The sequence below is a fragment of the Podarcis liolepis genome (genome assembly GCF_965112155.1).
Source record: "Podarcis liolepis genome assembly, chromosome: 2".
NCBI classification, from domain to species: domain Eukaryota; kingdom Metazoa; phylum Chordata; class Lepidosauria; order Squamata; family Lacertidae; genus Podarcis; species Podarcis liolepis.
This window is the reverse complement of record NC_139555.1, coordinates 89,076,163-89,089,925: the sequence shown is the minus strand read 5'-3', so window position 1 is coordinate 89,089,925 and position 13,763 is coordinate 89,076,163. Positions and strand designations below refer to the sequence as shown.

Below are 13,763 nucleotides of genomic sequence, written 5' to 3'. Positions count from 1 at the left end.
TACGCCGGCTCCCTCGGCCAATAAAGCAAGATGAGTGCCACAACCCCAGAGTCGGTCACGATTGGACCTAATGGTCAGGGGTCCCTTTACCTTTAACTATCACTAGCTCCTACCTGTTGATTCCCTTTGTCAGCCCCAGGCCATCAGATTATTTTGAGGAAACTAAGTTGTTAGTGAACTGCACCATAGCTGTCAATGTTTCCCTTTTTTTAAGGGAAATTCCCTTATTCCAATTAGGATTCCTCGCAAGAAAAGGGAAAAGTTGACAGCTATGAACTGCACTGAAGGAGTGTGACTCTAATATTTGAGGAGTGTCAATTGTGGACCCTTGGGTATTTAATGATGTTCACCTATTGCACTGTGTGCTGATGCGGCCTCTTAAGAGAAAATAGTTTGCATTTGTCTTGGTTCACTTTTCTTCTTGTTGTTGGTAGTTATAATTTATTTCCAGGCAGACTCATAAATGGTTCGGCCTGGTTTCAATACAGGTCTCAAAGTCTTTATATTAACAATAGGGTTGGCATCCATTTGCTTCAGGAGTGCACCTTTGGGGATGAAGTTAAACCACTGGAGATTTACAGTGCCTGCTGTGGCTGTAGAGACCGATACAGGAGAGACATGTTTTGTTGCAGGTGGGGCAGATGAAGGCGTCTGGTTGTGCTGCTGTAGATGCACCATGGCATTTCTTCTCTTTGCACTCCTCTCAGCAGTCATTTCTCCTCTGGTCACTGCTATGGATTAAACAGCAACAACAAAATAATATACCACTTACTTTCTCACTTGCCTTTCTGGTACTCAGCTGCAGTACTTCAAGAACAAATTCGAAGGAATCTTTAAGGAACAGTGAAAATGCCAGTGTGTGCTGCCTTATTTACAATCCTAGCTACGTTCTGTGTGATAGTTCTAATAATAATAATAATAATAATAATAATAATAATAATAATAATAATAATAATTTATTTATACCCCGCCCATCTGGCTGGGTTTCCCCAGCCACTCTGGGCGGCTTCCAAAAGAATATTAAAATACTGTGATACATAAAACATCAAAAGCTTCCCTAAACAGGGCTGCCTTCAGATGTCTTCTAAAAGTCTGGTAGTTGTTGTTCTCTTTGACATCTGGTGGGAGGGCGTTCCACAGGGAGGGCGCCACTTATCCCAACCCTGAGGCCTGAGACACTTGGCCTTTCATGGTTGAAAGGTTTTTCATTGGATGGATAGCACAAGGCTGTAATAAAGAATGAAAGAAATTTAATGTTGAGAAAATGTGCATAAAACTTGATGACTAATGGTTTCATCCAATCATGTAGGAGGCTGAAGCCTTGGCGGTATTAATGAGGGTACCACGTAGTTTCCGTTAGAGTTTCCAGATTACTGTGATTACATTCTGGCACAGTAGCTTTCTTGAAGCAGTAAAGCAGGCATAGGCAAACTCGGCCCTCCAGACGTTTTGGGACTACAACTCCCATCATCCCTAGCTAACAGGACCAGTGGTCAGGGATGATGGGAGTTGTAGTCTCAAAACATCTGGAGGGCCGAGTTTGCCTATGCCTGCAGTAAAGTCCAGAGAAAAACTCAGTGCAAGACAGCTCTGATTAAGATCCCTTTTTATTGGGATCCAAATTTAGATTCATATACAAGCGGGGGCAGGAAGCAGCTCATAAGTTTTTACTTTAAGCCATTTATGATGCATTATACCTGTGCACAAGAAAGATTTTACAAACAAAATATGTTTTGTGTTTTTCTGGACCATCTTAGTTTGCAATCTACATATGAAGCAAAAATCATGCAGTGCTAAGTGCCACCCTGCTCTGCCGCTGGCACCACCACTGTGCCACCCGCAGCTGCTGGCACCACACGCCTCTGCCAGCACTGCCACCAGAGAAGCGGTGCCAGTATTGACAGCGGTTTCCAGCCAAGATCTCATGAGATCGCATCGGAAATCAGCTCCGATGCTGGCACTGCTTCTCCGCCGATGCCAGAGACAAAGGGGCGCCCATGGAGGGACCACTTCATAAATAATAATAATAATAATAATAATAATAATAATAATAATAATAAGAGATACAACGTCAAGAGACTAAAGCTTATGCACATTGCTCTAGTCTTCTGTGTTTGAGCACAGCTGTGTCTGAGACAGTTTCAGTCCATGCAGGTCCTTGTCAACACACACAGGCGTGGCCTAGTTTATACATCTGGCTGCAAGTGGTGCTGTAATAATGTGATGGTGACATGCAAGCCTGTAGTTTGAGCTGGGCCCTCAAGTGGAGGCCTGCCTATTGACAGGGGGAAGCACCCAAATTGGGCATCTATGTAATTAGGTGCTCGCATGGAAAATTCGGTTCATATTCCAGACCCATCTGCATGATGGAAGGAAGGGGCTTCTGCCATTTCTCTACCACACCACTGCAGCGCTGCAACCCTTCACCCAAGCCCACCACTTAGAGCAAGAGGGGACTTGAATTCAAATCACCAATCCCTCTCAGCCCACCTGGCTTCCTCTCCCCCGCCCCCCTTTGCTTTATAGGGTTTCCACCTCTGGGTTCCCAGCTGCCACCATATAGGCACTACTGTCTCTGACTAATTTTTGTCACATCCTTGATAGCTTGACCAAATATGAGACATACCGTATTTTTCTGTGTATAACACACCCCTGTGTATAAGACTATTCAGGGGGACTCAAAAATAGTTGTTGAGCTTTTGGGGGGAAAGGTTGCCCACAATTGTTGAGCTTTTTGGGGGGATGCCAAAAAAGGCTCACCCGACTGGCCAACGCTTCCGATCGAACGCAACACAGAAGCCTCCATTTCCTCTATTTCTGCTCACCACAAGCAGCCGCTAATCACCTGTCCAATTGCTGCAGCAGCGCCCAATGGACAGCAGCCATTGACACAGCCTCCAATCTCCCGCTCGTCACAAGCAGCCGCCAATCACCCGCCCAATTACCACAGCACTGACCAATCGACAGCAGCCATTGATGCAGTCACCAATCTCCCACACTAATGCCAGCAACAATTGACTGCTCGTGGCAGGAAACAATACACCCTTTGCCACTACCCTTTACCTGTATAAAGGTAAAGGGACCCCTGACCATTTGGTCCAGTCGTGACCGACTCTGGGGTTGCGGCGCTCATCTCACTTTATTGGCCAAGGTCATGTGGCCAGCATGACTAAGCCACTTCTGGTGAACCAGAGCAGCGCACGGAAACGCCATTTACCTTCCCACCGGAGCAGAACCTATTTATCTACTTGCACTTTGACGTGCTTTTGAACTGCTAGGTGGGCAGGAGCAGGGACCGAGCAACGGGAGCTCACCCCGTCGCAGGGATTTGAACCGCAAAGTCCTAGGCTCTGTGGTTTAACCCACAGTGCCACCCGCATCCCTTTGACGCCCCCAATTTTTAACCACTGTTTTATCATTAAAAAACCTCATATTATACACAGAAAAGTACAGTAGTTTGAATGAACAAACTTTTTTTATAATCTAACAGCTGAATGTAACATGTTCTTATGTGGTTTGTTTTCAAAAACAGCGTTTGGATTTTTTTGTATGTCATGACATGTGTTCATAACTCTATTCCTAATGCAAATGCAAATCCTAATCTTGTCCTATTCCCTGCTTCTTGGCACCCACACCAGCCCCCTGCCCCCGTCTCCTCCCTCCCGAAATCCAACTCTCCCCTTTCCTCTCGCACCCCTCTTCTAACTGTCACACTCCACCCTCACCAAATCAACACATGACACACTCCTTCATTCCACCCCCTCTCCCCCACTTGCTCTCACTCCTTACCTTACACCTTATAAATATCTTCTTAGCTACATAACATTTTATCATATATCTCTTAGCATGCAAATCTATAGAAGTCAGATATCATGAGCGACGCCACACTGCCCTTATCTGAATGTTCGAAGTGGGGCAAGTCTTGTGAGACACATGACATGCTTTCTTTAAGACAATTCTGTTTGGGTTCCTTTTGTAAAACAGATTTTATGCCCTCCCATCAGATGTCAAGGAAATAAACAACTATCTGACTCTTAGAAGACATCTGAAGGCAGCCCTGTTTAGGGAAGTTTTTAATGTTTGATGATTTATTGTATTTTTAATATTTTATTGGAAGCCACCCAGAGTGGCTGGGGAAACCCAGCCAGATGGGCGGGTTATAAATATTATTATTACTACTGCCGCTGCCACCACCGCCACCGCTGCTCCAGTGGTACCTTGGTTTAAGAACAGCTTAGTTTATTAACTCCATTCTGAAGGAAATCAGCCCTGAGTGCTCACTGGAAGGACAGATCATGAAGCTGAGGCTCCAGTACTTTGGCCACCTCAAGAGAAGAGAAGACTCCCTGGAAAAGACCCTGATGTTGGGAAAGATGGAGGGCACAAGGAGAAGGGGATGACAGAGGACGAGATAGTTGGACAGTGTTCTCGAAACTACCAGCATGAGATTGAACAAACTGCGGGAGGCAGTGGAAGACAGGAGTGCCTGGTGTGCTCTGGTCACGAAGAGTCGGACATGACTAAACAACAACAAAAGTTTATAAACAACTTGGATTAAGAACTCTGCAAACTCTGCAAAGTTGGTGTTTTGGTTTGTGAACTTTGCCTTGGAATAAGAACATGTTTCGCTTCCTGTCAAGTGTGTTCCATTTGTAAATTGAGACCCCCACTGCTATGGGAAAGCAGGCCTTGGTTTAAAAATGCTTTGGTTTAAGAACGTACTTCTGGAACAGATTAAGTTCGTAAACCAAGGTACAACTGTACTTCACTATATATAGAAGCATTTGCCATCACTTCATTCTTGACTCAAAAAGTGTTTTGTCTGGGTGCAGCCGTGGTTGGAAAGTTTAGGTTTGATCGCTATCATATAACCCCTTTAACCATGTATACATAGGATTAACAAATATAATTCCAACAAGCTCTTAAGTTAAGAATCAAGAACTTTGCATGAAGGGTTTTAATAGGCCTTGAGTGCTGCTCTTACGGTCTGCCAATCTCATTTTATCTTCACTCAGCATCTAAAAATGCACTTAACCCACGCTCATTTTTCAGTGCTGTATGTAGGAAGTTTTCAACAATGTTGTAAGGTTTTGATTACCTGACAAAGCCAACAGTCGCATGAGTAATAAGAGAGTGGCTTATTAGCGGGCAGTGAACGTGCTCAAAAATTTCCTCAACACAGAACTCTGAATTCAACCTTTCCAGTTTAATACTGAAGGAGCCTTGTTGCGAATAGAAGGAAACTCCCCAGAGAAATATACTGGATGAATGAAACCAGGGCATTATTCACAGTGTAATTTTTCCTAGTTTATATAGAGAGACTCTCCCATCAATATGGTCTTTATGGGTGCTATCAGCACAAAATATGAAATTTTAAACAATTTCCTGGCCTTGCAACAGGAAATATTAAGGAATTCATAGGACTCATCTGTTTAATTAACATGTGTTGTGCCAATAACCATCAATCACTTCCTGCATGCTGGGCATGGCAGCATTATTAACAGGATACTGTTTTTTCCCCTCTCTCTCCCATTTTCCCAGTAAAGTTTGTTTAGTTAGCTACCTCTCAGTTCAACCTGATGTTCAAAATGTTATTAATAATTTTTATCCTGGTATAAAATTTGTCTTGATTTATTCTTTTCCTCTTTGGAGAAGGCAGATTTTCCAACCTGTTATTGTATTCTGGCATTTCTATGGGGGAAGATAGATACAGACACACATTGTGCTGAATCGCTGGTAAAAAACTAAGTTTGACTAATTACGAAAAAAGATCTGCTCACTAAATTCCAACCATAATTAATTTATAATTCCAAATTATTATTAACTGAACCTGATGCCCTCCATGCAGCTACAGAGCATGCAAGGATTTTATCAGCCTCTGGCCCATCATAGGACTTTTCTACTGCCGTATCCACAACTTCATGGAAGTCTCTGCCCTTGTTTGAAATATTGTATAAACATGAATTCCCCTTTACTCTTTGTTGCCATTGTTAGGGAAGTGGTTAAATCCTCTATAATGCTTCTTCTTCCTTGTCTGCTAAGAAACTGGAGCTATGATTATTTACCTCGGATCCACACAAAAGTGGTTTTAGGACAACACATATAGAAGGATATTCTTCCATTCTCTCACCAAAAAATCAGCTCTCATTCTGGAGGCAGTGCCATCAGGTACCACCATGGTTTATGGAGATAGCAAACTGGGTGGGAAACTGGGCAGAGAGTAGTAAGCAGAAGGAAACATTGGTCGATCACAGAATGCAAATGGATCACCTGGATTAAAAGCAGCCAGTCCAGCCCGATGGCCTGTTTCTTTTCACAAGGAGTTACGTTAGAGCATGTTGCAGAATGTGTTGAATTTGCCTTATGATTCAGCAGAATACAGCAAGACGTAGTGACTGATGTGATAGCCCCAAATCAGCACTTCAGTATAGCTGTACCTACACAGGGATGCGGGTGGTGCTGTGGGTTAAACCAGAGTCTAGGACTTGCTGATCAGAAGGTCAGCAGTTCGAATCCCCGCAATGTGGTGAGCTCCCATTGCTCAGTCCCTGCTCCTGCCCACCTAGCAGTTCGAAAGCACGTCAAAGTGCAATAAATAGGTACCGCTCCAGCGGGAAGGTAAACAGCGTTTCTGTGCATTGTTCTGGTTTGCCAGAAGCGGCTTAGTCATGCTGGCCACATGACCCGGAAGCTATACGCCAGCTCCCTTGGCCAATAAAGCGAGATGAGCGCCGCAACCCCAGAGTCGGCCACGACTGGACCTAATGGTGAAGGTTCCCTTTACCCTTACACAGCAGCTCTGGTGCCCAACACCCTTCAGGTATGCCCTGCCAAATCAAGTGACTCAGCGATCCACTCATGGAAATGGGCATGCCTGAACTAGAGGGAAGCATTTGCTGGCCTCGCCTACTTTTACATTCACCAGTCCTATGACCTGTACATTCTTGGAAATTTGGATTCGTCCCCTGAAAACATAGTTCTCCAGATACCTATAGAATTAAACGACTGACTCTTCGCCCCCCTCCCCCCTACCCACCCTGTGTGTCTCATGAGCACACGGCAAATGAAAACACCCATAGTTTCCCGCTGCAAAGACGCCACACGTTTCTGTTTCCAACGCTTCCGTGTTCTGTCAAACAAAATCTGGATGCCTGGCGGATTTGCAGTTGGTCCCGAGGGAGGGGAAATCAAAGTGGGAGAGGGAGCAATGGAGCCCTGACAAGCGCTGTGTTGCTTGCTTGACTTGCTTTTAAAGGCACTTTTGTGATGCAGATCACAGCAGAGCAGTTATTCAAGTACCACCAGAGATGGATATGAGCCATGATTTTCAGAGCATGGAGGAGGAGGGGGGAAACAAAGGCAAAAATGTGGGGGACGATGACAAAAGGCCTCTTCCCCTTCCTTCTACCTTGCTTTGAAATTAATGGGAGTTCCACCACTTACTTCAATTCGGGGCAAGGCTCCCCCACATAAGATCTTGAAATGTATTTTGGTTCACTGAACGTTGTATTCAAAAAGCTATTTGATATGGCAGACAAGGCGAGAGAGGAGAGAGAGGCAGCCGAGCTTCAGGAAGCCAGATGCCAAACAGCTCTTTCTTCTTACAGGCTCTCTGGCCGTGTTACAGTCCTCCCCCGACCCATCCGCACTCATTCACTTTTCCTATCCACTGAGCACAAACAATTCTGCATCTGAGCCTGGCTGCATTCCTCTCCCTCGAATCCTCTAGCAGTTTCCACACAAAGGGAAATCTCCTACTGTAAATGGTTTTTAAAAGCGGACTTCCTGCCAAACCTCGCAAGGGTGTTGATTTCTGTTTGGAGCCGATAAGTAGCTTTCCAGTCCTGAGGAGTGAAGCTATGGGAGGACAAAAACAGATCTGTATTAATCCTCATCCTCCCTGAGCTTTTAACCGTTTTCTATTTGTAATGAGTAATGGGTGTTCCTAGAATACAGAGAATGCTCTTTACTATCAGCTGGTTCGTATTCTGAGCTTTTAAACTGCAGCTGCTTTTCCTAAGAAGATGCATTTTAGACCTGCCTTGGGCTGGCCCAGCCAGTAGGCAGAGTGAGGTGACCAACTCAGGCAGCTGATTTTGGTAGCTCCACCTTAGACAGCAGAATGGCTTGGGCTTGCCCTTCTTCAAAGCACCTGTTAAAAGGAGTTCCAGACAATGAGACCTTAGCTTTGAACCTAAGGTACTCATAATAGGCCCTGCTTTGAGGCTCAGTATCTTTAATCAGCGACACAGATGGTGCTGTGGTCTAAACCATTGAGCCTCTTGGGCTTGCCAGTCAGAAGGTCGGCGGTTCGAATCCCTGCGACGGGGTGAGCTCCCGTTGCTTGTTCCCAGCTCCTGCCAACCTAGCAGTTCGAAAGCACACCAAAAAATGCAAGTAGATAAACAGGTACCACTCCGGTGGGAAGGTAAATGGCGTTTCCGTGTGATGCTCTGGCTTTGCCAGAAGCGGCTTAGTCAAGCTGGCCACATGACCTAGAAAAACTGTGTGCGGACAAATGCCGGCTCCTTTGGCCAGTAAAGTGAGATGAGCGCTGCAACCGCAGAGTTGTCTGCGACTGGACTTAACTGTCAGGGGTTCTTTACCTTTACCTTTTTTATCTTTAATCAACTTCCTAATGTTGGAGATACAACAGTGGAGGGTGCTCCAACTCTCTGGAGCCAATGTTTGGGTTTGGGGGAGCTCCAGGGGAACAGGGAATCGGTAAAAATGGCCTCCCCTCTACTATTTGTGGAGCCATCCACTGGATCAGATGCCCTTCAGATGCACAAAGACTCCACCCTACATTTACACACTGCTTTGGAGTAAAGATTAGCTCCCAAAAGAAGTTCACCATTAAAAGCCCACCATAAAAGTTCAGTGTGCTAGGGTAGAGAGGGTGTATGGTCGCTGGCATCTGATAACATAGTACAGATTCCCGGCTATTCCCTCCAGAGGGAGAGGACAGAAGGCACTGTAGACAGAGTATGTATGTGAAAAATTGGGATTATATCCAGACAGCAATAATTGTTTGAGCAAATGCCATTCTGACATCAAAGTATGCAAATAATAGTTAAATTAGATGCAAATTAAGTGCCCATCTTTTGGGATTCTGGCAACACTGGCAGTCCAAGTTAATGTTTTGTTCTCAAGAGTGAGCGAGTGATTAGGCCTTCTGGAGGAAAAGCAACATAAAACATTCTGGTGCCAACTTTAATGATTCTAGCTAGTCAACAGAACATGGGCCATCACAAGTGGAAATTCATGCATATATAAAAAAGAAACAACACATTAATCCAGGTTTTACTTTTGCAAAAGAATAATAATTGAATTCTCAGGAAAAATTCAACATAGAACTGTCGTATTTTAATGCCATTGTGTTCCTAGACCTAATCAGAAGGTAAGCATAATTATGTTCTGTGCTGAATGGTGACTAAAATGGGTGATTTATCCCTTCACCTCAGTTGCAACTCAGTGGGTCTTCATTTTCTAAGCAAAAAGCCTTCGCTGTGTTGCATCTGCTTCAGCTGCAGAGGTCAGAAAATATTCTCAAGCTCTGATTAATCTAATTGTGATGCAGTCAGGAGGCTTTTTTGGAGAGTAGATCTCTGATTAGACCCTGATTGGACTTCCTTCCCTGTGTTCAATTGCACAGCAGAGCTCAGCACTGTAAATCTGTGATTCATTCAACGGCTCAACCACTGAGCTCAGAAATCAATGCACTTCCAGGGGGGGAGAAATATGGATAGGAAGATGGCAAGAAGGGGGAGAATGCAAGAAGATCAATGTTCTGCTTTCATATATTGTAAAATCGATATTACCATGCTCATAAATTATAGTGGCTGATGTAGCAACCCTAAGTCAACTTCAGCCCCGGCAGTCTTCCTTTCTCCAGAACTAAGAAGGTAAATGAACAAGCCAGTTTAGCCTCTAATTCAGAGCTTTCCAAACTATGTGTCATGACACATTAGTGTGCCAGCTGCAATGTATAGTAGGTGTGTTACACAAACGCTCCTCACACTCCTCCCAGGGCTGGAAAGGGTTAGTTTAACCTCTGGTTTGCTAGTCAAACTGAATTACTGTGTCGTGAAATGATGCAAAACTGACTTACTGTGTCGCGAAATGATGCAAAACTGACTTACTGTGTCGCAAAATGATCCATGTCCAAAAAGTGTGTCACCAACTTGACAAGTTTGGAAAGCTTCGCTCTAGTTCCTTTTGGGCATTTCTTCAGTTAATAATAGAGTAAAGGGACCCCCCCCCTCTTTTTTTACCTGAGGTAGAAGCTGCTTTGTGTAAACTTAGCAAGTGGAGTGCTCCTGTTCAGGGTTCCACCAACTTTGCCTCTTTTCAGGATACTCCATTCCATTCTCCTTCCTCCTCCCTAGTTTTCTGCCCCGCCTTTCAGCCTGTGTTCTGTGGCCACAAAGCATGCTCAGTACAGGTTGTTCCATTTAGGGAATGCAGGTGGCCCACTTAAGTTTTTTCTCCTAACTCTCCCCCCACCCCCTGATTCTGCTGATACCTGCCTCTTGCTTCTCAGTAGTCCTGTTTTGGTTATATCACTGATTCACTACTAGAATACTGTATGTGACAATTAGTTGTCACGTTAAACAGGCACTACATGAATACTTCTTGTCCAAAAGTTAGCAGCAGTCCAAGTAAGCTGGACACAGTCATTTTCATAAGGCATTTTAAAACGCTGTGCTTTTGAACTGCTAGTTTGACAGGAGCAGGGACCGAGCAACGGGCGCTCACCCATCACAGGGATTCGAACCACCAACCTTCTGATTGGCAAGTCCTAGGCTCTGTGGTTTAACCCACAGCGCCACCTCTAAACACCAGCAGTGGAAACACACTGGAGAGGAGTAAACCAGTAGTAAGCTGGTAATGCGTACACAGCCTAATAAAATAGGTTTTGCTGCAGCCAGACTATCTAGTAGGAAGTCTCTACTATATTTTCCTAAGTTCTGATGTAAAATGAGAAACATTCATAGATGCTGTCTTAAAACATTGAAAGCAGACGTCTCATATCACCTATTTAAAGGATCAAATGTCAATATTTTTTAGAACTAATAGAGGCCGGAAGCCAAGCCTATGAAACATTACCTGGAATTTCATCATGAACAGATCTGAAGCCACAAACAGCCTAAACATTATATCAAAATACTTTTGAACAGGAGTCTCCAAAGAGCTGATAGCTCTCAAAATAAAATTCCACCCCCAATGTACCTTTCATTCCTAGACTTTTGATGCATGGCACTAATGAACTGGTAAAGGGGGGGAGAGAAAAAACTTTGTTCCTATGAATATGAGGAATTTATGGGCAGAAAAGGTGCCGTCCTCCAACCAGAATTCGTACCACCCTATCAACATTTATTACTTTTTTGTCCAGCAATATGATATGTGAATACCTGGCATGGTTTTAAATGAAGGCAGGTTTCTTTCACTCCCATAGCAATTCCTCCTGGTTCCATATCTACTCCTTGAATTCTAGACTAGTGAAGAAATAAACTGCATTAGATGTGCAAGTAAATGTATCTGAAGGTTAACACAAATTTAAGGGTAGGCCATTTGCAGGGATGGCTCTAAGCTATCTTTTTCCCATACATGTTGTTTTTTTCAGAGCCTGTCTGGATAGGAAATGATCAAGGGGCAGCATTTAAATCAGCCAATGTGGAGCCCTTCAGATGCTGTTGGACTCCAACTTCCATGAAAACCAGCCAGCATGGCCAGAGGCCAGGTGTGCTGGGAGTTGTAGTTCAGCAACATCTGGAGGGCATCATGTTAACTACAGCTGTTTTACTGCCATGCAACCTCATATATCCAACATACTGTCATGTGTTTGTGGGTGCCAGACACTTCTAAATTCCTGGATCCAGTAAGTGTTAGAATTTAATCAAGGCTTGGGGTGTTAAAATGAATGCTAGACACTTCTAATCCCCAGATTTCGCAAGTATTAAGAGCTAATTAAGTCAGGCTAGCCCCCTGGGTGATGGGCTATTAAGAGAACGAAGCATCAAACGGCTTGTGCAAGATGGCAAATGGCTGGAGCCCCCATTGCTCAACAGATAAAGGTAGAGAGGGGAAGGAGTTATATGACTGAGAAGCAAGGCAGCAAGCAGGAAAGGCAGAGAAATGGTAGATCTCAGCTTGAATCCAGGGCTGTGGCTATGGGAGAAACAAGACCCTTTAGGGTATTGATGCTGTGAACCCTTCCATCGTAGGCTCAGGTTGTATATATGTGTAAATAAACCATATATCCTAAAGACATCACAGTCTCCACTGTGCCTCAATTCCCAAGGAAACATGAACTCTGGGTAAGCGCCTGGTACCCCTGGAATCTCACACCGCTTGGAGAGTGGGGTGGGGTGAAACAACACTAAAATGTTTAGAAGAAACTGGTGGTTTGCCACTCTTTTTAAAGTGGGAAGGTATGTTAGAAGCCACCAATGTATACAAAAGGTGACCATCTTATGTGATGGGTGGAGCTATAGTTCATATAACTTTGTTTCTTTAAGGAAGCTTTTGAGTTTCACTGAGCTCTTTGTTCAGTTAGAACAGGTGGAAGAAAGGGGATTCTTCTTCTTTCTGGTAAGTTCCAGTCTCGTCTCCATTCAAGCTGGCTCATAGAAAATAATTTGTAGGTTCCATAGCTTCATTAAGTATTTTTAAAACCACTAATGAACCACATAGCTTCATTAAGTATTTTTAAAACCACTATTTTGAGACATTGCAACTTTTATTCTGTAAAGTTATATTAATAGATTAATCATTTGATATACTAAATCATTTGATATACTATGATATACTAAAAAAGGGGGGGGGGCTTTGGAAATCAGTTGTCATCAATTTTAAATTATAGCTGTCCAAACTGGTTTTCAATTAGCACAGCTATAATGGTGCTCTGTTGTAAATGGCTTCCTTGGTGCCAAATAATATGGCAATAATGGAGCAATTGAAGTTTTTACAATAGAACAGAGGAAAATGCAGAGAAATATGGCACCGTCACATTACAGTAGCTGCACACAGTCAGCAGTTGATCCTCTGCATAATAATCGTAAACTACATCTATATTAAAAATGTCCAAGGTATAAAGTCTAATTATTTGATGGCGGATGTGGTTTAAAAATGCCGGTGTTGCCTATCCAGTGGTATAAACACCAAATTATAAAGAATATTTCAAATCAAACGTTGAATGCCAAATATGCGTCAAGTATACTGTACTTGTATTTGTCTGCCTGCAGGGGAAAAAACAACCTAAGAGGGCAGAACAACTTTGACCCGGAAAACAGTATGGAAATGATTACGCATGCCTCCTTCCTTGCTGGAAAAGCAATAAGATTTACAGCCCCTGATAGTCATTGATGCAGTTAGGTAATTTTAGATTCTTTGCTTTGACTGCAATCATTCCACTCACCTGGAAGTAAACCCATTGAATTCAATAGAACTTACTTCTTACTAGAAAACGGTTAAGGGTTGTGCTATTTACTGTTTTCCTCGGCCCACCTTCTTTAGATGTTATGGAGAAATCCTGTTCATTTGTATGGGTATTGTATAATGCATAGTGACATTTGTCTTGCAATGTATTTGTCTGGTCCTGTAAAAATCAGTTTAACTGTCGCTTGGAGTCTTAACAGACTCATGCAAGAAAGGTTTGGTGTCAGAATTCTCAGTATGAAGAAGGGGGGAAAGGAGATTTTGATTAGTGGAGGGCAGTATAGAATTTTCAGTTAGACAGTGTGATTGGCTGGAGCTGAACT

At 43.6% G+C, this 13,763-nt stretch overlaps 1 long non-coding RNA gene across 4 annotated transcripts; it reads right to left on the bottom strand.

Annotated features, from left to right (window-relative positions):
* Positions 1–303: 303 nt before the first annotated feature.
* On the bottom strand, positions 304–13,754 carry LOC310702120. 4 transcript variants are annotated; one of them, XR_014523262.1, is made up of 4 exons: positions 13,456–13,754; positions 11,415–11,498; positions 7,795–7,857; positions 304–731 (listed from the first exon to the last, which is right to left on the bottom strand). It is a non-coding gene; the product is annotated as an uncharacterized lncRNA (long non-coding RNA). The 4 variants fall into 4 exon arrangements; XR_014523265.1 differs by lacking the exon at positions 7,795–7,857 and having other exon boundaries at positions 13,456–13,737; XR_014523264.1 differs by lacking the exon at positions 304–731 and having other exon boundaries at positions 6,796–7,857; positions 13,456–13,743.
* Between the last annotated feature and the right edge of the window lie 9 nt (positions 13,755–13,763).